The sequence below is a fragment of the Trachypithecus francoisi genome, unplaced genomic scaffold (assembly GCF_009764315.1).
Source record: "Trachypithecus francoisi isolate TF-2019V2 unplaced genomic scaffold, Tfra_2.0 Lachesis_group12, whole genome shotgun sequence".
Lineage (NCBI taxonomy): Eukaryota > Metazoa > Chordata > Mammalia > Primates > Cercopithecidae > Trachypithecus > Trachypithecus francoisi.
This window is the reverse complement of record NW_022681457.1, coordinates 54,993,747-55,019,105: the sequence shown is the minus strand read 5'-3', so window position 1 is coordinate 55,019,105 and position 25,359 is coordinate 54,993,747. Positions and strand designations below refer to the sequence as shown.

The window sequence follows — 25,359 nt, the reverse complement described above, 5'->3', positions numbered from 1 at the left end:
TGTGATGGTTATCAGAAGTAATCTGCATAAGGCCACTCTGCTAGCACACACAGTGGCAGGGCTGAGAGTGGATAAAGGAAATACTCCATTTCCTGGAGCTTGTTTTAACTGTGGGAAGCATGGTCATACTAAAAAAGAATGTAGAAAAAATCAGCAAGTCAGGCCGCCAGATAGGGGAAAAAAGAAAACTGCTGATCCTGAAATATGTCCAAAATCTAAAAAAGGAAAACATTGGGTTAATCACTGTCACTCTAAGTTTGATAAAGATGGGAACCAGATTTTGGGAAATGCCATGAGGGTCCCATCACAGGCCCCATTCAAAACTGGGGCATTTCCAGCTCGGGCCATTCTCTCATCCCTGTACATTGTCTGTCCTCCGCCACAGCTGGTATTGCTGCAGTATATTTATGCTGCACAAAAGCTGTGAGCCTTCTGCCTGGGGAACCCCTGCAAAAGGTCCCAACAGCAGCAGTCTGTGGACCTTTGCCAGCGGGGACAATAGCATTACTTCTAGGAAGGTCTAGTTTAAAAGGGGTACAACTACATACAGGTTTAAAAGGGGCACAAATACATACAGGAGTCATTGATTCAGATTACAATGGGGAAATTCAAATTGTTATATCTACTTCTGTTCCCCAGAAAGCAGAGCCAGGAGAGCGCATAACACTGCTCCTGATTGTGCCGTATGTTAAAATGGGAATCACAAATAAGTCATAGATTTAAATGGGAAAAAGTAAAATTCAATGAACAGGAGGATTTGGAAGCACAAATAAACAAGGCAAAGCAGCTTATTGGGTAATTCAAATTACTGATAAACGTCCTACCTGTGAAATAACTACTGAGGGAAAGAAATTCAAAGGTTTGGTAGATACAGGAGGGGACATTTCAATTTATGGGGAAGAGATTTATTACAACAATGGGGAGCACAAGTTCTAATTTTGGAACAATTATATGGCCCTCAAAGTCAACATACAATGCATGAAATGGGGTATGTCCCTGGTATGGGCCTAGAAAAAAATTTTGCAAGGTTTGAAAAAACCACTTCAAGCAGAAAGACAAAGTTCCTGCCAAAGATTAGAATATCACTTTTGATGGTAGCCATTGTTAAGCCTCCAGAACCTATACCTTTAAAATGTTTACCAGATAAGCCAATTTGGATAGAACAATGGCCGCTAAGTAAAGAGAAACTGGAGCTTTAGAGAAATTAGTTACCAAACAATTAGAAAATAGGCACATAGCTCCAACATTTTCCCCTTGGAATTCTCCAGTTTTCGTAATTAAGAAAGAATCAGGTAAATGGAGAATGTCAACTGACTTAAGAGCCATCAGTTCAGTTATACAACCTATGGGAGCATTACAGCCAGGATTGCCTTCTCTTGCTATAATTCCAAAATTTGGCCTTTAACAGTCATAGATTTAAGGAATAGGAACAGCTCCAGTCTCCAACTCTCATCGCGAGCGACACAGAAGACCGGTGATTTCTGCATTTTCAACTGAGGTACTGGGGTCATCTCACTAGGGAGTGCCGGACAATCGGTGCTGGTCAGCTGCTGCAGCCTGACCAGCGAGAGCTGAAGCAGGGTGAGGCATCGCCTCACCTGGAAGTGCAAGGGGGAAGGAAATCCGTTTTCCTAGCCAGGGGAACTGAGACACACAACACTTGGAAAATCGGGTAACTCCCACCCCAATACTGCGCTTTAAGGAAACAGGCACACCAGGAGAATATATCCCACACCTGGCCGGGAGGGTCCCACGCCCACGGAGCCTCCCTCACTGCTAACACAGCAGTCTGCGGCGATCTATCCACAAGGCAGCAGCGAGGCTGGGGGAGGGGCGCCCGCCATTGCTGAGGCTTAAGTAGGTAAACAAAGCCGCTGGGAAGCTCGAACTGGGTGGAGCTCACAGCAGCTCAAGGAAGCCTGCCTGTCTCTGTAGACTCCACCATTGGGGACAGCGCACAGCTGGAGTCCAATAGGGGAAGCAGCGGGGGCCGGTGCAGACGCGAACGACTCTGTCTGACAGCTTTGGGGAGAGCTGTGGATCTCCCAACGCGGAGGTTGAGATCTGAGAACAGACAGACTGCCGGCTCAGGTGGGTCCCTGACCCCTGAGTAGCCTAGCTGGGAGACATCGCCCACTAGGGGCAGTTTGACACCCCACACCTCACAGGGTGGAGACACCCCTGAGAGGAAACTTCCAAAGGAAGAATCAGACAGGTACACTCACTGTTCAGCAATATTCTATCTTTGGCAACCTCTGCTGCTGATACCCAGGCAAACAGGGTCTGGAGTGGACCTCAAGCAATCTCCAACAGACCAACAGACAGTCCTTCTGACTGTCAGACGGAAAACTATCAAATAGGAAGGACACCTATACCAAAACCCCATCAGTACGTCACCATCATTAAAGAACAGAGACAGATAAAACCACAAAGATGGGGAAGAAGCAGGGCAGAAAAGCTGGAAATTCAAAAAATAAGAGCGCATCTCCCCATGCAAAGGAGCGCAGCCCATTGCCAGCAACGGATCAAAGCTGGTCAGAGAATGACTTTGACGAATTGAGAGAAGAAGGCTTCAGTCCATCAAACTTCTCAGAGCTAAAGGAGGAATGACGTACCCAGCGCAAAGAAACTAAAAATCTTGAAAAAAGAGTGGAAGAATTGACAGCTAGACTAATTAATGCAGAGAAGATCATAAACGAAATGACAGAGATGAAAACCATGACACGAGAAATACGTGACAAATGCACAAGCTTCAGTAACCGACTCGATCAACTGGAAGAAAGAGTATCAGCGATAGAGGATCAAATGAATGAAATGAAGCGAGAAGAGAAAACCAAAAGAAAAAAGAAGAAAAAGAAATGAACAAAGCCTGCAAGAAGTATGGGATTTCTTCAGGATATCATCCAGGAGAACTTCCCCAACTAGTAGGGCAGGCCAACATTCAAATTCAGGAAATACAGAGAACGCCACAAAGATACTCCTCCAGAAGAGCAACTCCAAGACACATAATTGCCAGATTCACCAAAGTTGAAATGAAGGAAAAAATCTTAAGGGCAGCCAGAGAGAAAGGTCAGGTTACCCACAAAGGGAAGCCCATCAGACTAACAGCAGATCTCTCGGCAGAAACTCTACAAGCCAGAAGAGAGTGGGGGCCAATATTCAACGTTCTTAAGAAAAGAATTTTAAACCCAGAATTTCATATCCAGCCAAACTAAGTTTCATCAGTGAAGGAGAAATAAAATCCTTTACTGATAAGCAAATGCTTAGAGATTTTGTCACCACCAGGCCTGTCTTACAAGAGACCCTGAAGGAAGCCCTAAACATGGAAAGGAACAACCGGTACCAGCCATTGCAAAAACATGCCAAAATGTAAAGACCATCGAGGCTAGGAAGAAACTGCATCAACTAACGAGCAAAATCACCAGTTAATATCATAATGACACGATCAAGTTAACACATAACAATATTAACCTTAAATGTAAATGGACTAAATGCTCCAATTAAAAGACACAGACTGGCAAACTGGATAAAGAGTCAAGACCCATCAGTCCACTGTATTCAGGAGACCCATCTCACATGCAGAGACATACATAGGCTCAAAATAAAGGGATGGAGGAAGATCTACCAAGCAAATGGAGAACAAAAAAAAGCAGGGGTTGCAATCCTAGTCTCTGATAAAACAGACTTTAAACCATCAAAGATCAAAAGAGACAAAGAAGGCCATTACATAATGGTAAAGGGATCAATTCAACAGGAAGAGCTAACTCTCCTAAATATATATGCACCCAATACAGGAGCACCCAGATTCATAAAGCAAGTCCTTAGAGACCTACAAAGAGACTTAGACTCCCATACATAATAATGGGAGACTTCAACACTCCACTGTCAACATTAGACAGATCAACGAGACAGAAAGTTAACAAGGATATCCAGGAATTGAACTCATCTCTGCACCAAGCGGACCTAATAGACATCTATAGAATTCTCCACCCCAAATCAACAGAATATACATTCTTCTCAGCACCACATCGCACTTATTCCAAAATTGACCACATAATTGGAAGTAAAGCACTCCTCAGCAAATGTACAAGAACAGAAATTATAACAAACTGTCTCTCAGACCACAGTGCAATCAAACTAGAACTCAGGACTAAGAAACTCAATCAAAACCGCTCAACTACAAGGAAACTGAACAACCTGCTCCTGAATGACTACTGGGTACATAACGAAATGAAAGCAGAAATAAAGATGTTCTTTGAAACCAATGAGAACAAAGATACAACATACCAGAATCTCTGGGACACATTTAAAGCAGTGTGTAGAGGGAAATTTATAGCACTAAATGCCCACAAGAGAAAGCAGGAAAGATCTAAAATTGACACTCTAACATCACAATTAAAAGAACTAGAGAGGCAAGAGCAAACAGATTCAAAAGCTAGCAGAAGGCAAGAAATCACTAAGATCAGAGCAGAACTGAAGGAGATAGAGACACAAAAAACCCTCCAAAAAATCAATGAATCCAGGAGTTGGTTTTTTGAAAAGATCAATAAAATTGACAGACCACTAGCAAGACTAATAAAGAAGAAAAGAGAGAGGAATCAAATAGACGCAATAAAAAATGATAAAGGGGATATCACCACTGACCCCACAGAAATACAAACAACCATCAGAGAATACTATAAATGCCTCTACGCAAATCAACTAGAAAATCTAGAAGAAATGGATAATTTCCTGGACACTTACACTCTTCCAAGACTAAACCAGGAAGAAGTTGAATCCCTGAATAGACCAATAGCAGGCTCTGAAATTGAGGCAATAATTAATAGCCTACCCACGAAAAAAAGTCCAGGACCAGATGGATTCACAGCTGAATTCTACCAGAGGTACAAGGAGTAGCTGGTAACATTCCTTCTGAAACTATTCCAATCAATAGAAAAAGAGGGAATCCTCCCTAACTCATTTTATGAGGCCAACATCATTCTGATACCAAAGCCTGGCAGAGACACAACAAAAAAAGAGAATTTTAGACCAATATCCCTGATGAACATTGATGCAAAAATTCTCAATAAAATACTGGCAAACCGGATTCAGCAGCACATCAAAAAGCTTATCCACCATGATCAAGTGGGCTTCATCCCTGGGATGCAAGGCTGGTTCAACATTCGCAAATCAATAAACGTAATCCAGCATATAAACAGAATCAAAGACAAGAACCACATGATTATCTCAATAGATGCAGAAAAGGCTTTTGACAAAATTCAACAGCCCTTTATGCTAAAAACGCTCAATAAATCTGGTATTGATGGAACGTACCTCAAAATAATAAGAGCTATTTATGACAAACCCACAGCTAATATCCTACTGAATGGGCAAAAACTGGAAAAATTCCCTTTGAAAACTGGCACAAGACAGGGATGCCCTCTCTCACCACTCCTATTCAACATAGTCTTGGAAGTTCTGGCTAGGGCAATCAGGCAAGAGAAAGAAATCAAGGGTATCCAGTTAGGAAAAGAAGAAGTCAAATTGTCCCTGTTTGCAGATGACATGATTGTATATTTAGAAAACCCCATTGTCTCAGCCCAAAATCTCCTTAAGCTGATAAGCAACTTCAGCAAAGTCTCAGGATACAAAATTAATGTGCAAAAATCACAAGCATTCTTATACACCAGTAACATACAAGCAGAGAGCCAAATCAGGAATGAACTTCCATTCACAATTGCTTCAAAGAGAATAAAATACCTAGGAATCCAGCTTACAAGGGATGTAAAGGACCTCTTCAAGGAGAACTACAAACCACTGCTCAGTGAAATCAAAGAGGACCCAAACAAATGGAAGAACATACCATGCTCATGGATAGGAAGAATCAATATCGTGAAAATGGCCATACTGCCCAAGGTTATTTATAGATTCAATGCCATCCCCATCAAGCTACCAATGACTTTCTTCACAGAATTGGAAAAAACTGCTTTAAAGTTCATATGGAACCAAAAAAGAGCCCGCATTGCCAAGACAATCCTAAGTCAAAAGGACAAAGCTGGAGGCGTCACGCTACCTGACTTCAAACTATACTACAAGGCTACAGTAACCAAAACAGCATGGTACTGGTACCATAACAGAGATATAGACCAATGGAACAGAACAGAGTCCTCAGAAATAATACCACACATCTACAGCCATCTGATCTTTGACAAACCTGAGAGAAACAAGAAATGGGGAAAGGATTCCCTATTTCATAAATGGTGCTGGGAAAATTGGCTAGCCATAAGTAGAAAGCTGAAACTGGATCCTTTCCTTACCCCTTATACGAAGATTAATTCAAGATGGATTAGAGACTTAAATGTTAGACCTAATACCATCAAAACCCTAGAAGAAAATCTAGGTAGTACCATTCAGGACATAGGCATGGGCAAGGACTTCATGTCTAAAACACCAAAAGCAACGGCAGCAAAAGCCAAAATTGACAAATGGGATCTAATTAAACTAAAGAGCTTTTGCACAGCAAAAGAAACTACCATCAGAGTGAACAGGCAACCTACAGAATGGGAGAAAATTTTTGCAACCTACTCATCTGACAAAGGGCTAATATCCAGAATCTACAAAGAACTCAAACAAATATACAAGAAAAAAACAAACAACCCCATCAAAAAGTGGGCAAAGGATATGAACAGACATTTCTCAAAAGAAGACATCCATACAGCCAACAGACACATGAAAAAATGCTCATCATCACTCGCCATCAGAGAAATGCAAATCAAAACCACAATGAGATACCATCTCACACCAGTTAGAATGGCAATCATTAAGAAGTCAGGAAACAACAGGTGTTGGAGAGGATGTGGAGAAACAGGAACACTTTTACACTGTTGGTGGGATTGTAAACTAGTTCAACCATTATGGAAAACAGTATGGCAATTCCTCAAGGATCTAGAACTAGATGTACCATATGACCCAGCCATCCCACTACTGGGTATATACCCAAAGGATTATAAATTACTCTACTACAAAGACACATGCACACGTATGTTTATTGCGGTACTATTCACAATAGCAAAGACTTGGAATCAACCCAAATGTCCATCTGTGACAGACTGGATTAAGAAAATGTGGCATATATACACCATGGAATACTATGCAGCCATAAAAAAGGATGAGTTTGCGTCCTTTGTAGGGACATGGATGCAGCTGGAAACCATCATTCTTAGCAAACTATCACAAGAAGAGAAAACCAAACACCGCATGTTCTCACTCATAGATGGGAACTGAACAATGAGATCACTTGGTCTCGGGAAGGGGAACATCACACACTGGGGCCTATCATGGCGGGGGGGAGGAGGAAGGGATTGCATTGGGGAGTTATACATGATATAAATGATGAATTGATGGGTGCTGACGAGTTGATGGGTGCAGCACACCAACATGGCATAAGTATACATATGTAAGAAACCTGCATGTTATGCACATGTACCCTAGAACTTAAAGTATAATAAAAAAAAAAAAAAGTCATAGATTTAAAAGACTGCTTCTTTACTATCCCTTTAGCTGAGCAAAACTGTGAACGGTTTGCATTTACGATTCCTACAGTAAACAACCTGCAGCCTGCTAAGCGTTTTCATTGGAAGGTGTTGCCACAAGGTGATGTTAAACAGTCCAACAATTTGCCAGACGTATGTAGGGCAAGTAATTGAATCTACTCATAAAAAATTTTCAGTGTTACAGTATTCATTATATGGATGATATACTTTGTGCTGCCCCTACGTGAGAAATATTACTCCAATGTTACAATCACTTGCAAAATTTGATTTCTTGTACTGGTTTAATTACAGCTCCTGACAAAATTCATACTACTACTCCCTACTCCTATTTGGAAACCTTTGTAAATGACACTACCATTGTGCCACAGAAAGTAACCATACGTAGGGATCAACTGAAAACATTAAATGACTTTCAAAAAAATTACTAGGGGACATTACTTGGATATGACCTGCTCCAGGCATTCCTACCTATGCCATGAGTAATCTGTTTTCTATCCTTAGGGGAAATCCTAGTCTCACTAGCCCTCCACAATTAACAAAGGTCAGGCTGAGGGAGAGTTATAACTAATTGAGAAGCAAGTTCATAAAGCTCAAATAAATAGAATAGATCCAGAGAAGACTCTAGATTTGTTAATTTTTTCAACTCAGCATTCACCTACTGGTGTTATTGTCCAAGAACAGGACTTTAAGTAGAGTGGCTTTTTCTTCCACATACTAATTCACGGACTCTAACTCCTTATTTAGATCAAATCACTACTATGATAGAGATTGGGAGAACTCAGATTATTAAATTACATGGATATGATCCTGGAAAAGTTATTATCCCTCCCATGAAGGCACAAATACAACAAGCTTTTATAAACAGTCTTACTTGGCAAACCCATTAAGCTGACTTTGTGGGTCTTGTTGATAATCATTTTCCTAAAACCAAATTGTTTCATTTTTTTGAAATTAACTGGATTATCCCTAAAATAACTAAATGTAAACCAATTGAAGGTACTGAGAATGTTTTTACAGATGGGTCTAGTAATGGTAAAGCTTCTTATTCTGGCTCGAAAAGTAAAGTTTTCCAGATGCCCTATACTTCAGCTCAAAAAGCAGAGCTTGTAGCGGTAATTGAGGTATTGATTGCTTTTGATGTGCCTATTAATGTGATTTCTGATTCTTCATACATGGTTCATTCCACACAGTTAATTGAAAATGCTCAGTTACGATTTCATACAGATGAACAACTGATGACTTTATTTACCCAACTGCAAACAGCAGTTAGGAGTAGAATGCACCCTTTTTACATCACTAACATTAGGGCTCATACACCTCTTCCAGGACCTTTGACTGAAGGGAATCAAATGGCTGATCACCTAGTTGCTAATGCAATATCTAATGCTAGACACTTTCACAATTTAACCCATGTTAATGCCTCTGGTCTCAAATGCAGATACAGCATTACCTGGAAAGAAGCTAAAGTTATTATCCAGCAATGCCCAACTTGCCAAATGGTGTATTCCTCATCTTTTACAGGAGGAGTTAATCCTCGAGGATTGGAACCTAACTCTCTTTGGCAAATGGATGTCACACATGTTCCCTCACTTGGGAGACTAGCTTATGTACATGTATGTGTGGACACCTTCTGTCATTTTGTCTGGCCTACATGCCAATCAGGAGAGTCTTCTGCCTGTGTTAAACATCACCTTTTGCAGTGCTTTGTGGTGATGGGCATTCCAGCTTCTATTAAAACAGATAATGCCCCAGGCTACACTAGCCAAGCTATAGCTACATTTTTCTCTATGTGGAATATTAAACACATTACTGGTATCCCATACAATTCTCAAGAACAAGCCATAGTGGAAAGAATGAATCTCTCCCTAACACAGCAGTTGCAGAAGCAGAGGGAGGAAAATAGAGAATAGGGAACCCCACAGATGCAACTGAATCTAGCATTATTAATTTTAAATTGTTTGAGCCTGCCCAAAGGCCAGATGTTATCAGCAGCTGAACAGCATCTACAGAAACCAGCTGCAAAGACAGAAGCAGAACTGATTTGGTGGAGACAGCCGATAACAAAAAGTTGGAAAATAGGTAAAATAATAACTTGGGGTAGAGGTTATGCTTTTGTTCCTCCAGGCCAAAATCAATAGCCGATTTGGATATCATCAAGACATCTGAAACTTTTATCATGAGCCAGATGCCGAGGAAGAGATTCTGGGAGGATCCTGAGGACCCTCCGGTTCTAGCCATGTCGAGAGTGATACTGAGGAAGACCCCTACTGTCACAAGCAACACCCATTGAACACAGCCACCCACATTGGGACAGATCAAGAAGCTGTCACAGATGGCAGAAGAAACCCTGAGTAAAGTGGAACAACCAGTCACAATGAGTAATTTAGTGGTAGCTATGACAGCTATTATCACCATTGTTGTGAGTATGCCTTCAACAAGGGCTGACACAGAGAACAATTATACTTATTGGGCACATTTATCTATCTTGGCTGGTAATAATGCCTGGATGTAATCACTCTATGACGCAGTTACACATGCTTTCTGATCTCAGTATTTACCATACTAAATCTGCTCCTATAATTGAGGAATACTGCCCTCAAAAACCTATTTGTAAACAAAATAGAACCTGACCAGAAAAAAATGAATGTACTTCTTTAGAAAGAGTGCACTGCAGAACGGGCAGAGGTGCTGCACAACGATTCCTATGGAATCATTACTAACTGGTCCCCTAAGGGGATGTTTAGCTTAAATTGCACCTCTCAGTCTGTGTGCCATGGCCACACTATGTTCAGCTGATCTGAACAAAATGGTCAGATGATAGAAATGATAAGAAGTACAGCAAGTGTTCCTATTATCTGGAACCATGGCGGTATAGTGGCACCTCAACCTCAAATTATATGGCCCGCTGTAGGAGCTAAACACAAGGATTTGTGGAAACTATTAATAGTTCTTAATAAGATCAAAGTTTGGGAAAGAATAAAAAAGCATCCAGAAAGACACTCTACAGACTTATCTTTGAATATTACAAAATTAAAAGAACAAATATTTAAAGCATCCCAGGCACACCTGGACCTTGCTGCCAAGAACTACAGGGCTTAAAGGAGCTACAGACAGATTAGCAGCTAGTAACCCATTAAAATGGACAAAAACACTCGGAAGCTCTGTGAGTTCAATGATTGTGCTTTTAATCTGTGTTGATAGTCTGTAGTTACGGATCCTGACTTCTGCGAGAGGTAGCTCACCATGACAAAGCTGCCTTTGCCTTTATCGATCTGCAAATCACAGGGGGACATGTTGGGAACAGGCCCCCCAAATCTGGCCATAAACTGGCCCCCAAACTGGCCATAAACAAAATCTCTGCAGCACTGTGACATGTTTATGATGGCCATAATGCCCACACTAAGGTTGTGGGTTTACCAGAATGAGGGCAAGGAACACCTGGCCTGCCCAGGGCAGAAAACCGGTTAAAGGCATTCTTAAACCACAAACAATAGCATGAGCAATCTGTGCCTTAAGGACATGCTCCTGCTGCAGATAACTAGCCGAACTCATCCCTTTATTTCAGCCCATCCCTTCATTTCCTACAAGGGATACTTTTAGTTAATCTAGTATCTATAGAAACAAAGCTAATGACTGGCTTGTTAATAAATACATGGGTAAATCTCTGTTCAGGTGAGACTGAAGGCTATGAGACCATTGATTTCCCACTTCACACCTCTATATTTCTATGTGTGTGTCTTTAATTCCTCTAGTGCCTCTGGGTTGGGGTCTCCCCAGTCGAGCTGGTCTCAGCAGTATAAAACAGAAAAAAAAAAGTACGAATACATAGAAATTAAACAACACACCCTTCAGCATGCTCTTGTTCAAAATTTGAAATATTTTGAAGATGTCCATAATGCTCAATGTAATCTACAGATTTAATGCAATGTGAGATTGAGGGAGAATTCCTTGAAACCAAAAGGCGGAGGATACAGTAAGCTGAGATTCAGCCACCGCACTCTAGCCTAGGCGAAAGAGCGAAACTCCATCTCAAAAAAAAAAAAAAAGCCTGTAATCCCAGCACTTTGGGAGGCCAAGATTGGCGGATCACGAGGTCAGGAGATGGAGACCATCCTGGCTAACACGTTGAAACTCCGTCTCTACTAAAAGAAAAAATACAAAAAACTAGCCAGGCGACGTGGCGGGTGCCTGTAGTCCCAGCTACTTGGGAGGCTGAGGCAGGAGAATGGGGTAAGCCCGGGAGGCGGAGCTTGCAGTGAGCTGAGATCCAGCCACTGCACTCCAGCCTGGGCGACAGAGCCGACTCCATCTCAAAAACAAACAAACAAACAAAAAAATTACAGTAGCGCAGTTTTATTGCAAAAACATTAACTTTTTTTTTTTTTGAGATGGAGTCTCACTCTGTCACCCAGGCTGGAGTGCAGTGGAGCAATCTCAGCTCACTGCAACCTCCGCATCCCAGGTTCAAGCAATTCTTCTGCCTCAGCCTCCGAGTAGGTGGGACTACAGGCATGCGCCACCACACCCTACTAATTTTTTGTATTTTAGTAGAGACGGGGTTTCACTCTGTTGCCCAGGCTGGTTGTGAACTCCTGAGCTCAGGCAATCTGCCTGCCTCAGCCTCCCAAAGTGTTGGGATTACAGGTGTAATCCAGCACACCCAGCCTGCTTAACATTTTAAAATTTGATTATAAACTATAACTCACAAAACACTCGTAAAAAAGAACAAAGAGACATTATATTTTCTGATTTCAAAACACATTAAAAGCTGCAATAACAAAAACAGTGTGATATTTACACAAAAATAAAAAGATGAAAGAACAGAGAGCCCAGAAATGAAGCCTTCTGTATGTGATTAGCTGATCTTTTGCAAAGCTGCCATGAACTCACAATAGAGAAAAGATAATCTTCTCAAAAAATGTTAAAAACAACATCAACACTGATGAAATAAAGTTACACCATTTTTTAAAACTATATACAAAAAGTTTACAAAAAAAATACATAGACATGCGGCCAGGCGTGGTGGCTCATGCCTGTAATCCCGGTACTTTGGGAGGCCAAGGTGGGTGGATCACCCGAAGTCAGGAGTTCCAGACCAGCCTGACCAACATAGAGACCAACATGTATTTTTAGTCTCTACTAAAAATACAAAATTAGTTGGGTGTGGTTGTGCTTGCCTGCAATCCCAGCTACTTGGGAGGCTGAGGGAGGAGAATTGCTTGAACCTGGAAGACTGAAGTTGCCATGAGCCAAGATCGTGCCATTGCATTCCAGCCTGGGCAACAAGAATGAAACTCCATCTCAAAAACAAAAACAAAACCAAAAAAACTTAGACATGAAAAAATAACAAATCTCTTTAAAAAATGAGATGATATGGGTCTTGGCACCATTTTCTTAGATATGATATTAAATGCATGAATTACAAAGAAAAAAACAGAAAAATGTAACTACACTATACTTGAAAATTTCTGCACATTAAAAAAAATATTCAATTGAGGGAAAATGCCTTCTAGGAAATAGGTGAAAATATTTGCAAATCATATGTGATAGGAGTTAATATTCATAATATATGAACAACTCTTAAAACTGAACAATAATGCTAAATTGATTTAGAAATGAGCAATTGAACAAAATTTTCATCAGAAAAGATACACATATAGAAAAAGAGAATTTGAAATGACACAGAACATTTCTCTACTTTGTACAGAAACACCTGAAAATAACAGTGAAAAACAAAATTGCCTCACACCCATTACAATGGCCACTATAAATTTTTTAAGCACACCAAATCTGTTGATGATGCAATAAAAATGAAACCTATATTGTTAGTAGAAAACAAAGATACAGTTATTATTTTAAAATGTTATGTTTCTCAAATAATTAAAAATTGAATTATCAAATACAACAATTCCATTTATGAATTTATAGTCAAAATATGAAACACAAGACCTGGAAGACCTATCAGAACATCCATGTTTATTGTACCCATATTCACAAAAGCCAAAGGGCTGAAGCAACTCAGATGTCTCTTGATTTATAAACACATCAAAAGTGTTGCATATATATATACAATAAAATATTATTCAGTTTTAAAGAAGAAATTATCACATTTTACGATAAACTTTCCAAATGTCACCTATATGTCAGAAACGAAATGACGGATACCGTATGATTCCACTTATATAAGATATCTTAAGTAGTCACACTTATAAAAACAGAAACTGGAAGGGTGTTTGTCAAGCCTGGGGAGAGGGTAAATGCGTTGTTGTTACTTAATGGGTACTGGGTTTTAGTTTCACAAGATGTAAAACTTTTAGAAGTCTTTTGCGTAACTATGTGAATATACTTAACATGCCTGAAATATACAGCTTTCTTTTGAGATAGGGTCTCACTCTGTCACCCAAGCTGAAGTGAAGTGGCACAATTAAGGGTCACTTCAGCCTCAAACTTCCAGGCTCAAGTAATCCTCCCCTCTCAATCTCCCAAGTAGCTGGAACCACCGGTGCACACCACCATGCCTGGCTACTTTTAACAAATTTTTGTAAAGAGGGAATCTTCATATGTTGCCCAGGCTGGTTCATATGGTGCCCAGGCTGGTTCATATGGTGCCCAGGCTGGTCTGAAACTTTTGGGCTCAAGTGATCTTCCTGTTTTGGACTCCCAAATTTCTGAAATTACACATGTGAGCCACCCACATGTTGGGCCCTGAAATGTACATTTAAATAGATTTAAGATGCTAAATTTTATGTGTTTTTACAACAATTAATTTTCTAACCAAAAAACTGAAAAAAACAAAGAATTATAAATCTTTTCAAAAATTACCTTCAAATCACAGAAGTGTTTCTCTTACACAAAGGAAATATATATTCATGGCACTTTGGGAGGCTGAGGCGGGCAGATCACGAGGTCAGGAGATCGAGACCATCCTGGCTAACATGGTGAAACCCCCTCTCTACTAAAAATACAAAAAATTAGCCAGATGTGGTTGCAGAGGCCTGTAGTCCCAGTTACTTGGGAGGCTAAGGAAGGAGAATGATGTGAACCCGAGAGGCAGAGATTGCAGTGAGCTGAGATTGTGCCACTGCACTCCAGCCTGGGCAACAGAGAGAGACTCCACCTCAAGAAAAAAAAAAAAAAAGAAAGAATATATACAAGATAAGCCATAACCAATATTGGGGTCATATTTACAGATAAACACACATATATGATTGTGATAGAGATATGGCTGATTTATCTTTTAATTAAACCTTACATCGACATAAAGTATACAGACAGAATTGCAAATTGACTAAAATTGTAATACATAAAACAACCAAAAACCACGATAAGCTGATATTAAGAAACCTACACTAAAATACCACTAATATGAAACTGCACAACAATAAGACATGTTTACTCATACAATTTGGTATGCAACATTAATGTACCATTAAGAAAGAATTTGTCTGACTACAGTGACTGTAAATGTGTACTCATCAAAGGCAGGTATTTTGAATAATTGGCAGTAAAATTTCAGAGAATATGCAGTATAATTATAAATAAAATATTCTGATGTGAAACTTCTAACAAGCATTTAAAAGAAACCAGTGGCCGGGCGCGGTGGCTCACGTCTGTAATCCCAGCACTTTGGGAGGCCAAGGCGGGCAGATCACCTGAGGTCAGGAGTTCGAGACCAGCTCAGCCAATATGGTGAAACCCAGTCTCCACTAAAAACACAAAAAAATTAGCTGGGCGTGCTGGCAGGCATCTGTAATCCCAGCTACTCAGGAGGCTGAGGCATGAGAATCGCTTGAACTAGGCAGAGGTTTTGATGAGCTGAGATCACACCATTGCACTCCACCCAGGTGACAGAGCAAGACTCCTGTCTCAAAAAAAAAAAAAAAAAAAAATTGGGAATTACAACTACCCAAGCCTCTTGCAACAAGACAACTAAATGTGGACCCTAGTGCAGACCCAGCAGCCTTGCAACCAAGTTACAACCCCACTCCACTACAAACCCAGGGGGTATCCCAGAACCCTGGGGACCCAAGAAAAGATCTTTATCTTCTGAAATTAGTTTATGAAAACTTAAGGAGTTGTTTGCTGTTTCAAATTCACAGATACCAATAGTAAACTCTATTGTGCCCATTGTCAATGCTTCTATTTTAACATAGCACTGGAAGTATGTAGCAGAATAATGAAAAAAAAAAATTTTTTTTTAAGCCATTGAAACTGAAGACAAATAAGTAAAAAGTTGCTGTTTGAGGAATATATATAACATATATAAAAAACCATAGTACACTGAAATTTGTCTAAACTCATAAATACACTCAGTAAATTAACAAAATATAAAATTAACATAAATGTATGTTATTGTTCTATACACTTAAAACAAGCTATTGGATACAATAGAAATTTTAAAAATTTTATTAGGCCAGGCATGGTGGCTCACACTTGTAATCCCATCATTTTGGGAGGCCAAGGTGGGTGGATCATGAGGTCAGGAGATCGAGACCATCCTGGCTAACACGGTGAAACCTTGTCTCTACTAAAAATACAAAAAAATGAGCCAGGTACGGTGGCTGGTGCCTGTAGTCCCAGCTACTCGAGCAGCTCAGGCAGGAGAATGGCAAGAACCCAGGAGGCGGAGCTTGCAGTGAGCAGAGAGCACACCACTGCACTCCAGCCTGGGCAACAGAGTGAGACTCCATCTTAGAAAAAAAAAAAATTATTTTTTTAATTTAATTTTTTGTTTTGTTTTTGAGACACAGTCTTGCTCTGTGGCCCAGGCTGGAGTGTAATACAGTGATCTCGGCTCACTGCAACTTCTGCCTCCCTGGTAAAAGTGATTCCCCTGGTTCAGCCTCCTGAGTAGCTGGGATTACAAGTGCTCACTGCCACACCCAACTAATTATTTACATTTTCAGTAGAGACAGGATTTCACCATACTGGCAAGACTGGTCTCAAACTCCTGAACTCAAGTGATCCACCTGCCTCAGCCTCCCAAATTGCTGGGATTACAGGCCCCAGCCACCATGCCAACCAAGAAAACAATCTTTTTAAAAATATAAATAAAATAATTAATTTCTGAGAACAAATTTAACCCAAGAGACAAAAAATCTTAACAATGAAAGATATAAACCAATAAAGAAACTAGGGAAGACACAAATAAATTTAAAAATATTTCATATTTATGGATTGAAAAAATAAATACTGTTAAAGTACCATATTCTCTAAAGTAATCTATAGATTCAGCAAACTTCCTATCAAAATTCCAGTAGCATTTTTTCTTATAGTAATGAAAATTACAATTCTAAAATTTACAAAAAACTACAATAAACTTCGAATAGCCAAATTAATTATGAGAAAAAAACAGAGGGACATCATACTTAATAATTTCAAACTATATTTCAAGAATATACTAACAAGAATAGGATGAAATGTTCAGAAAATTAACATAAAAACCAATAGAACAGAGACCACTACCCTCACATATTTTTAGAAATGATGCAAAAAGAGAACTAATAAAATAGTTTAACATAAGTTTCTCAAAATCATGCAGATGCAGATATTTGTATGTCTCCCAAAACAATGGAAAAGCAGTCAGATTGTGCAGTCTCTTATATGCCATGAAGAGGATTTTCGCTCTCACTGTAAACTTAAAGGAGTATCAATGAAGAGAAAGTAGAATCCTTAGAGAATTTAAAAGCATAAGACAGAAGATGGCCCTATGTGAGAATAACAACAACAACAACAACAAAAACATATATACCTCAGGCTTCCGAGAAACTCTTTGCTTTGGAACACAGCTTCCCAAATCAGCAGGACAGATTCGGTGATGGTATTATATTCACTTGATAACTATTTTCTTTTCTTTTTGTTTTTTGAGATGAAGTCTTGCTTTTGTCCCCCAGGCTGGAGTGCAGTGGTGCGATCTCGGCTCACTGCAACCTCTGTCTCCCAGTTTAAGCAATTCTCTTGCCTTAGCCTCCTGAGGAGCTGGGATTACAGGCACCTGCCACCACACCTGGCTAATTTTTCTATTTTTAGTAGAGACAGAGTTTACACCATGTTGGTGTAAAACAGTCTGGTCTCGAACTCCTGAGCTCAGGCTATCCACCAGCCTCGGCCTCCCAAAGTGCTGGGATTACAGGTGTGAGCCATTGCGCCCGGCAGGGACTGGCTTTTTTTTTTTTTTTAATCTTTCAATCTTTCATCTATGTCAACTGTTTCATTCACTCTCACCTACCTGGGGATTTCACTACCATACTGTGTCTCTTCATATTCCAGGGATCTTTTCCTTGCTCCAGATAGGTGATCAGATTTGGCTTAGAGACAGCAATACCTGCTTTATTAAAAATAAATAACATGAATCTTGCCCGTATTCTCTAATTGCCTACCTAGTACCATGCTTAATAAAGAGGATGTAATAGAATATTCTAGAAAATTTATCCCAAAATAATATTTAATGACAGAAAGTTCTTAACATTTAGAAAATATTTTAAATTTGTAGGTGCTTAATTTCACCACCCAGTATTCATGGATAAAAAATTAGTGGTGGCATATAGATTTTAACATATGGGCAACAATATTTTATACCACTAAATTTCTGAAATTCTCACTAGAGTGAAGGATATAGACCAGCTCAGAAATGTAAAAACATCAGGCCAAGATAAAACATCCTGAAGAATTTTTTTTTTTACATGGACAATTCCTCAAGATTTTTTTAAAACAGGCATCAGAAACTCATTTATGAAAAGCATAAATTATCAAAAATTATTCTACGAAAACAGAGAAATGAAAACTTTAGGGTATATAAGGAATTGTGTATTAAAGTTATTCTCACCCAAGACCAGGTTTCTGTAGTTCTCTTAACATTACTTTCCTATACAAATCTTGCTGAGCAGTGTCTAGGCATTGCCACTCCTCCAGACAGAATTCTACGGCCACATCCCTAAATGTCAACGGCCCCTGAAACAAACACACACACACGCATGCACACGTGCACACAAACACACATATTTACACGTGGGCAAAATTTATCATTTGAGTTAAGGTTAAATGAGAGAGTAAAAAAGCTTGGTTCTGATTTACAGGAATGACTGAAGTTATCCAACAATTTTCAACACGGAAATATTCTCTAATGTATTCTCTGAGGAATGAGAATGGTATAAGATCTACAACACCAGTGTATATATACTTTTATGAATACTAAAGTATAAAACTAAATGCATAAACACAAACATGTACTTTTTTAGTGCTATATTTGCCACACAAAGAATGAGTTGTGTATATTTTTCAGACAAAAAAGATGTTGAGTTAGAAGGCACCTCTCAAGTTTTAATGTGAACAATAAACTGAAGATCTTGTGCACAATTTTTTTTCCCAGAAGATCTGAAATAAACTCTGCTTTCTGAATTTCTAACAAGCTCACTAGTAATGCCAATGTGTTTGGCCCAGAAAGAATATTTTGTCAAATATCCTGTAAGTGGAAGAACCTGTGTTTTACTCAATTTTTCTGCCCTGTAAACAAAGACAAGAGTCTTCATTTTCCAAAGACAGATACATGCAAGGAAAACCTAAGAAAGAAAGGCAGCTGCCGGATTAAATGTGATGGTTTATGCACAGCTCTTCTTTAGCTACATAAAGATACTTAATAATGAAGAGAAAAATAATGAACTCTATAGTGAAATAAGTATTTCAAAGAGCTCTTTAAGTAAATTTTAAAATCAACTGCATTAGGACAAATGTTTATGATGTGCTGATGTGATGCACACAGAAGAACACATCATCACTGCTGAGATACTGCCTCTCAAAAAGTAAATTCTAGTCTGAATTTAACCATACAGAAAAGTCAGTATTATGTGGAGTTCAAGATGCAGATATCTTCTATGTTCTGCAATTTTTAATAACATTTTAAAGTAGTCTTTCTTTAGCACCCGAGAGAGCGGGTATCTTTCAATAACTTTTTTCCAGAATTTTCAGGGTAATAAACGCCATCCTGTTTAAATAAGCATTTTCTTAATCCTGTTCCGCACAGAGTTAATGGAGAAAACAGATGAAGTCACAAGACTACATGATGTTATTTATCTTTACTAAGGACGCCAACTTTCCGCCAATGGGAATCTTGAATATCTACATTTTCCCATGTTCAAAGGCAACAAAGGGAACATTTAAAATAGTGCAGACTATAAATTCATTTTAAGAATTTTGCATGGCATATAAGAAGTCATGATTTAGAGAGTGTAGAGAAGGTTCTGGGATATAGGAGAGAAACATTTTGCAGAGACCCTTGACTATCACAAGAATTTTAAAAAGTCGGCCGGGCGCGGTGGCTCAAGCCTGTAATCCCAGCACTTTGGGAGGCCGAGATGGGCGGATCACGAGGTCAGGAGATCGAGACCATCCTGGCTAACCCGGTGAAACCCCGTCTCCACTAAAAATACAAAAAACTAGCCGGGCGAGGTGGCGGGTGCCTGTAGTCCCAGCTACTCGGGAGGCTGAGGCAGGAGAATGGCGTAAACCCAGGAGGCAGAGCTTGCAGTGAGCTGAGATCCGGCCACTGCACTCCAGTCTGGGCGAGACTCCGCCTCAAAAAAAAAAAAAAAAAAAAAGAATTTTAAAAAGTCGTTTAACTCATTAGGGGAAAAGAAACACAAGTAGAGAAGTAAAGGTTTGCAAGGACTAAATGCATGGCATTCCAAGAGGCAGAGTGGACACAGATCTTCATCTGAGACATATTTAGCTGGAAAAAAAAAAAAAGCCATTTTTCCTCTTTTGCCTTCTTTGGAAATCCTTTTCAGATGACATTCTCTGGAGAAGTTACACCTGCATCTTGAGAAAATTCCTGTAAAGAAGTCAGCACCACCCATTTACCTGCTAGCCTCACAACTACAGAAAAAATAACTAGGACCTGCAGAAAAAGCCCACCCATTTCTGTCCTTTATAACAGCAGAGATTCAGGAACAACGAGCTGCTCAATGAATATAAAAATATGTTTCTCTATTTCTGTCTTCATGTGCCCGCCCTTGCCACAAACACCAGCAATTTCTGCTATGGTGATGAAAATATGGGTCACGCTGACCTCTTCCTATCAAAACCAAATAGAACAGTTCCTGTGACTACCTTTTAGCGCAAAGGTGAAACTTAACTCTCATGAATGTATCTTGAACCCCACCCACTTGATTTTGTCCTCACCTTAGAATCACATGAGAAACAAAACAACATGAATACTTTCACCTAGAACAATCACAGAACCTGGGGAGATGGCACAAGTAAAGAGATGTCTGCAAATTGGCCATGTGATCCTAATGAGAAGCCTGGGCTGATAGTCACTTAGCTAAGCATTGCCTCTCAAGCTTTAATGAACTCAAAAATTACTTGGTAATGTTGGTCCCACTTTATGTAATGTGATTCTGCAGGTTTAGAAAGGGTCCATGAATGGGTGTTCCAAACAAGTCCCCTGTCAAAGTCAATGTTGCTATGTTGCTCCACCTGGGCTTATCATTAGCATTAGAGAAAGCAGGCACAGCAGAGAGCCCCTTACATTCAGCACTCTTGTGCAGGTACTTTGTGCTCAAGAGTATGATACAGAGCACGGTGCTGGGAATAACACATTCTGTGATTAAATCCTAATAAGACCTTCGAAGTTCATACTAAGTGTTGAATAATTCTTAGGATTTAGATAAAGGGCCCAGAATTAGTATTTCTTCCTCTGTTTCTCTGTCATTGATTTTCTTAAAAACATATAAACTAAAAACTAAATATAGACAGATGAAGATATATAAAGAAATATAGACAGAAAGAGTTTAATGTAGTTTAGAGAATTTTTTCTGTTTATATATACTTGTTTGTGACTTGTATAGCAACTACTGGATCTGCAGGAATAAAAAACAAGTTGCTAAATGGAATGTTTCTGTAAGCACTGGTTTTACTACAAAATTTAAAAATTAAGATCTTAAAATGTATAGTTTATTTTTCTTATGTATCTACCTTTGGGTTTCAGGATCTTGTGAGCACCAGCTCTAGAAAGTCAGCAGGATTTACCAACCAAAACGTGAATCTCTATAAATCAGTTTTGTAAGGAAAGACTCCAGAGTGGGGCCAGAGCTAAAAAGGCCTCCAAAAAAAGTGAATCTGATCAGAACTGGGGCAGGGAGAAGATCCTAGGTTGAATTTGTTCTCTATGCCACTGAGGTGCTTCCAGTTCTGTTTTTCCTAAGCTTACCTAAGAAAAACTTAAATCCCAGAGTTTATGTAACTTTAATCTATTTTTGCCACTGCTCTCTCAATTTTATAACATACACTAATAAGCAATTTAAATGAATCTTTTAAAGTTTTCTAGGATAATTTTATTAGAAGATAAATATGTATTCTTAGAAAAGTAAAATAAACACAAATAATAACACCTCTTCAGTCCATAAATATTCCTTCAGGTGATAACATCAGAAGTCACAGCAATATTTTTAAAAAGTGGCCCAAGTTGTTTTTTTTTTCCCCCAAACATCTATTCATTCTACCAACCATATAATGCTTAATTCAACCATGTATTCAGTTGCTAGTCTAGACTAAAAGTTCCTGGATGGTAGGGACCATGACTGCTTCATCTATTTTTTGAATGATAATATGAAATGGAAGCAATTAGTTTATTTGAGTTGCCAGACCTCCTCTGTCTTTCACCCAACTACCAGAAAACTTGATAAACTTTAATTTGGGCACTAACCAAAGTTATCTCTTATGAGGGAGAAAAAAACACAGAATGACTCCTTTCTCTTACACTGAGACACAAGCAGAATTAATCACTCTTGTCAGCCTGACACAATTCTGTCCCTGACATCCTCAAATGTCTTAAAGAAACCTAGGTAATTGTGAGAGGGTTCCCAATGACTCAAGGCTGATGGCCCAATGATAAGCCGAACTGGAGAAACTCAGGCTGATTCTAAATAGAAAATGGAACTGCTTTGGTGGAGCTCCAGAATCTGGACAACCTATCCTGATTTGCTGGCTTTTGGATAAGAAGGACAAGAATACTCTACTCCATAATTACAATTTACAGGTAGGTATAGTTGTGGTCATGGCTCTGGATACTTTGTGGCCTTGATCTCTCACTCTGAAGATGCTTGTTTACACTTATAGATTCTGTCATCAGATTCTATTTATACCTAGAGCCTCTCATATAACTGTAGCAGGTCACCAAACAAGATCTGAAAAGCTTACAAAGCCACACTCTCAAAGGGGGGCTTTAAGACGTTATGTTGACATCTCACAATGCAGAAAATATATTTTGTTGGTTTTCATTACATTCTCAATCGAAAGTCTGGCCCTGTCTTGTAAATCCCAGGCAGAGGCCTGACCCTACGTGCAGATTCTAGGTGGGATTAACCTGACTCTGCATCCTTGGGTGTTACAGCAAGCAGAGTACAATCAAAGGAGAGATCCCTTCATAGAGGTTCCTCTAGCACATTCTAAGTAATATGTCTATGTAAAAGGAAAAAACTGAGGAAATATGAATTAGAAAGTTCGCTGGGCCAAGCTTGAGGATTGTAACCTTGGAGCAATGATACATCCTCCAAAGACTGAACAAATAAGAAATTGAATCCCTGAATAGACCAATAACAAGCTCCAAAACTGAATTAGTAACAAATAGCCGGTCAGGGCCGGGTGCGGTGGATCATGAGGTCAGATTGAGACCATCCTGGCTAACAGGGTGAAACCCCATCTCTACTAAAAACACAACTAGCCGGGCATGAAGGCGGGCGCCTGTAGTCCCAGCTACTCGGGAGGCTGAGGCAGGAGAATGGGGTGAATCCGTAAGGCAGAGGTTGCAGTGAGCCGAGATTGTGGCACTGCACTGCAGCCTAGGCGACAGAGTGAGGCTCCATCTCAAAAAATAAATAAATAAAAGTAAATAAATAAATAAATAAATAGCTGGCGGGGCATGGTGGCTCAGCCTGTAATCCCAGCACTTTGGGAGGCCAAGGCGAGTGGATCACGAGGTCAGAAGTTCAAGAGTAGTGAACAGCCTGGTCAACATGGTGAAACCTCATCTCTACTAAAAATACAAAAATTAGCTGGGTGTGGTGGTCCACAATTGTAATCCCAGCTACTCAGGTGGCTGAAGCAGAGAATTGCTTGAACTCGGGAGGTGGAGGCTGCAGTGAACTGAGATTGTGCCACTGCACTCCAGCCTGGGCGACAGAGTGAGACTCTGTCTCAAAAAGTAAAATAAAACAAAATTAAATAAATACATAAATAGCCTACCCACCAAAAATAAAACAAAGAACCAGACAAATTTACAGCTGAATTCTACCAGATGTAAAATAAGAGCTGGTACCACTTCTACTAATATTATTTCAAAATACTGAGAAAAAAGGACTTCTTTCCAACTCATTATATAAAAATAGCATTATTCTGATATGAAAATTTGGCAAATATAAAACAAAAAAATAGAAAACTTGAGGCCAATATTGAACATTGATGAAAATATCCTCAACAAAATACTGGCAAACCAAATCCAGGAGAACATCAAAAAGCTAATCCACTGTGATCAACTTGGCTGTATCTCTGAAACAAAAGGTTGGTTCAACATACAATTAATAAATGTTACTCTTCAAGTAAACAGAACTAAAGACAAAACCACAAGGTTATTTCAGTAGATGTTAAAAAAGTTTGCAATAAAATTTACCATCCTTCATGTTTAAAACTTTCAAAAAACTAGGCATTGGAGGTACCTACATCAAAATAATGAGTCATCTAAGTATGACAAACTTACAGTCAACATAGAAAATGAACACAAGCTGGAAGCATTCCTTCATGAAAACTGGCAAAGACAAGAATGCTTTTTCTCAAAACTCTTATTCAACACAGAATTGAAAGTCTTGGCCAGAACAATCAGGGAAGAGATAGAAATAAAAGGCATTCAAACAGGAAGAGAGGAAGTCAAACTATTCCTGTGTGCAGATGACAAGATTCTATATCTTCAAAATCCTACAGTCTCAGCAGAAAAGTTATTTAAACTGATAAACAACTTCAGCAAAGTTTCAGGATACTAAATCAGTAGCATCCCTGATGTACAATAACAACTACATGGCTAGTATGACCCTCCCTGTCCCCTTTTATCTTAGCCTTAACTGCATCTGCCTGTAGCTTTCCAGGACTCTGTAGCTTCTGTCAGCAGAAAGGATTCTTCTATGACTGGAGTGAGCAGGCTGGAACTTCTGCAGGGGAGGCTCTCCAGGAAAAAAAACTAACTAGGCCTTTCATAAACTCCTTTTGCAGGCTCAATATTAGCCTTAGCTCTGAGTCACTGGGCTCAAACTTTAATTTTCGTGTTAGAGTTACTCACTTGGTTTTTGAAATTAAGTATTTAAAAAAATTCAGCAAAATTACTGAAACACAGTGTTCATATAAGGGAAAAAAATTTTAAAGTGCTTACTTTTTTTTTTTTTTGAGACGGAGTCTCTCTCTGTCACCACGCTGGAGTGCAGTGGTGCGATCTTGGCTCACTACAACCTCAACCTCTTAGGTTCAAGTCTCAGCCTCCCGAGTGGCACTACAGGTGCGTGCCACCATGCCCAGCTAATTTTTGTATTTTTAGTAGACACGGGGTTTCACCATGTTGGTCAGGATGGTCTTGATCTCTTGACTTCGTGATGTACCTGCCTGGGCCTCCCAAAGTGCTGTGATTACAGGCGTTAGCCACTGCGCCCGGCCAAGGTGCTTATACTGTATACCTTAATAAGAAAAGCAGGCCGGGCGCAGTGGCTCAAGCCTGTAATCCCAGCACTTTGGGAGGCCGAGACGGGTGGATCACGAGGTCAGGAGATCGAGACAATCCTGACACGGTGAA

The 25,359-nt window shown here is 39.6% G+C and overlaps 2 protein-coding genes and 1 pseudogene across 3 annotated transcripts in view; all 3 read right to left on the bottom strand.

Moving 5' to 3' along the window:
• The window catches only part of LOC117093721 (zinc finger protein 100-like), a 566,997-nt gene that overhangs the window by 115,642 nt on the left and 425,996 nt on the right, over nt 1-25,359 (bottom strand).
• LOC117093717 (zinc finger protein 429-like) overlaps nt 1-25,359 on the bottom strand; it is a 412,022-nt gene that overhangs the window by 275,085 nt on the left and 111,578 nt on the right.
• LOC117093750 overlaps nt 1-25,359 on the bottom strand; it is a 37,597-nt pseudogene that overhangs the window by 9,078 nt on the left and 3,160 nt on the right. The window contains exons 3-4 of the transcript XR_004441216.1: nt 18,358-18,482; nt 17,761-17,859 (exon numbers count right to left, since the gene is read on the bottom strand). The product of XR_004441216.1 is annotated as a zinc finger protein 430-like (transcript). The remainder of the gene's footprint in view (nt 1-17,760; nt 17,860-18,357; nt 18,483-25,359) is intronic.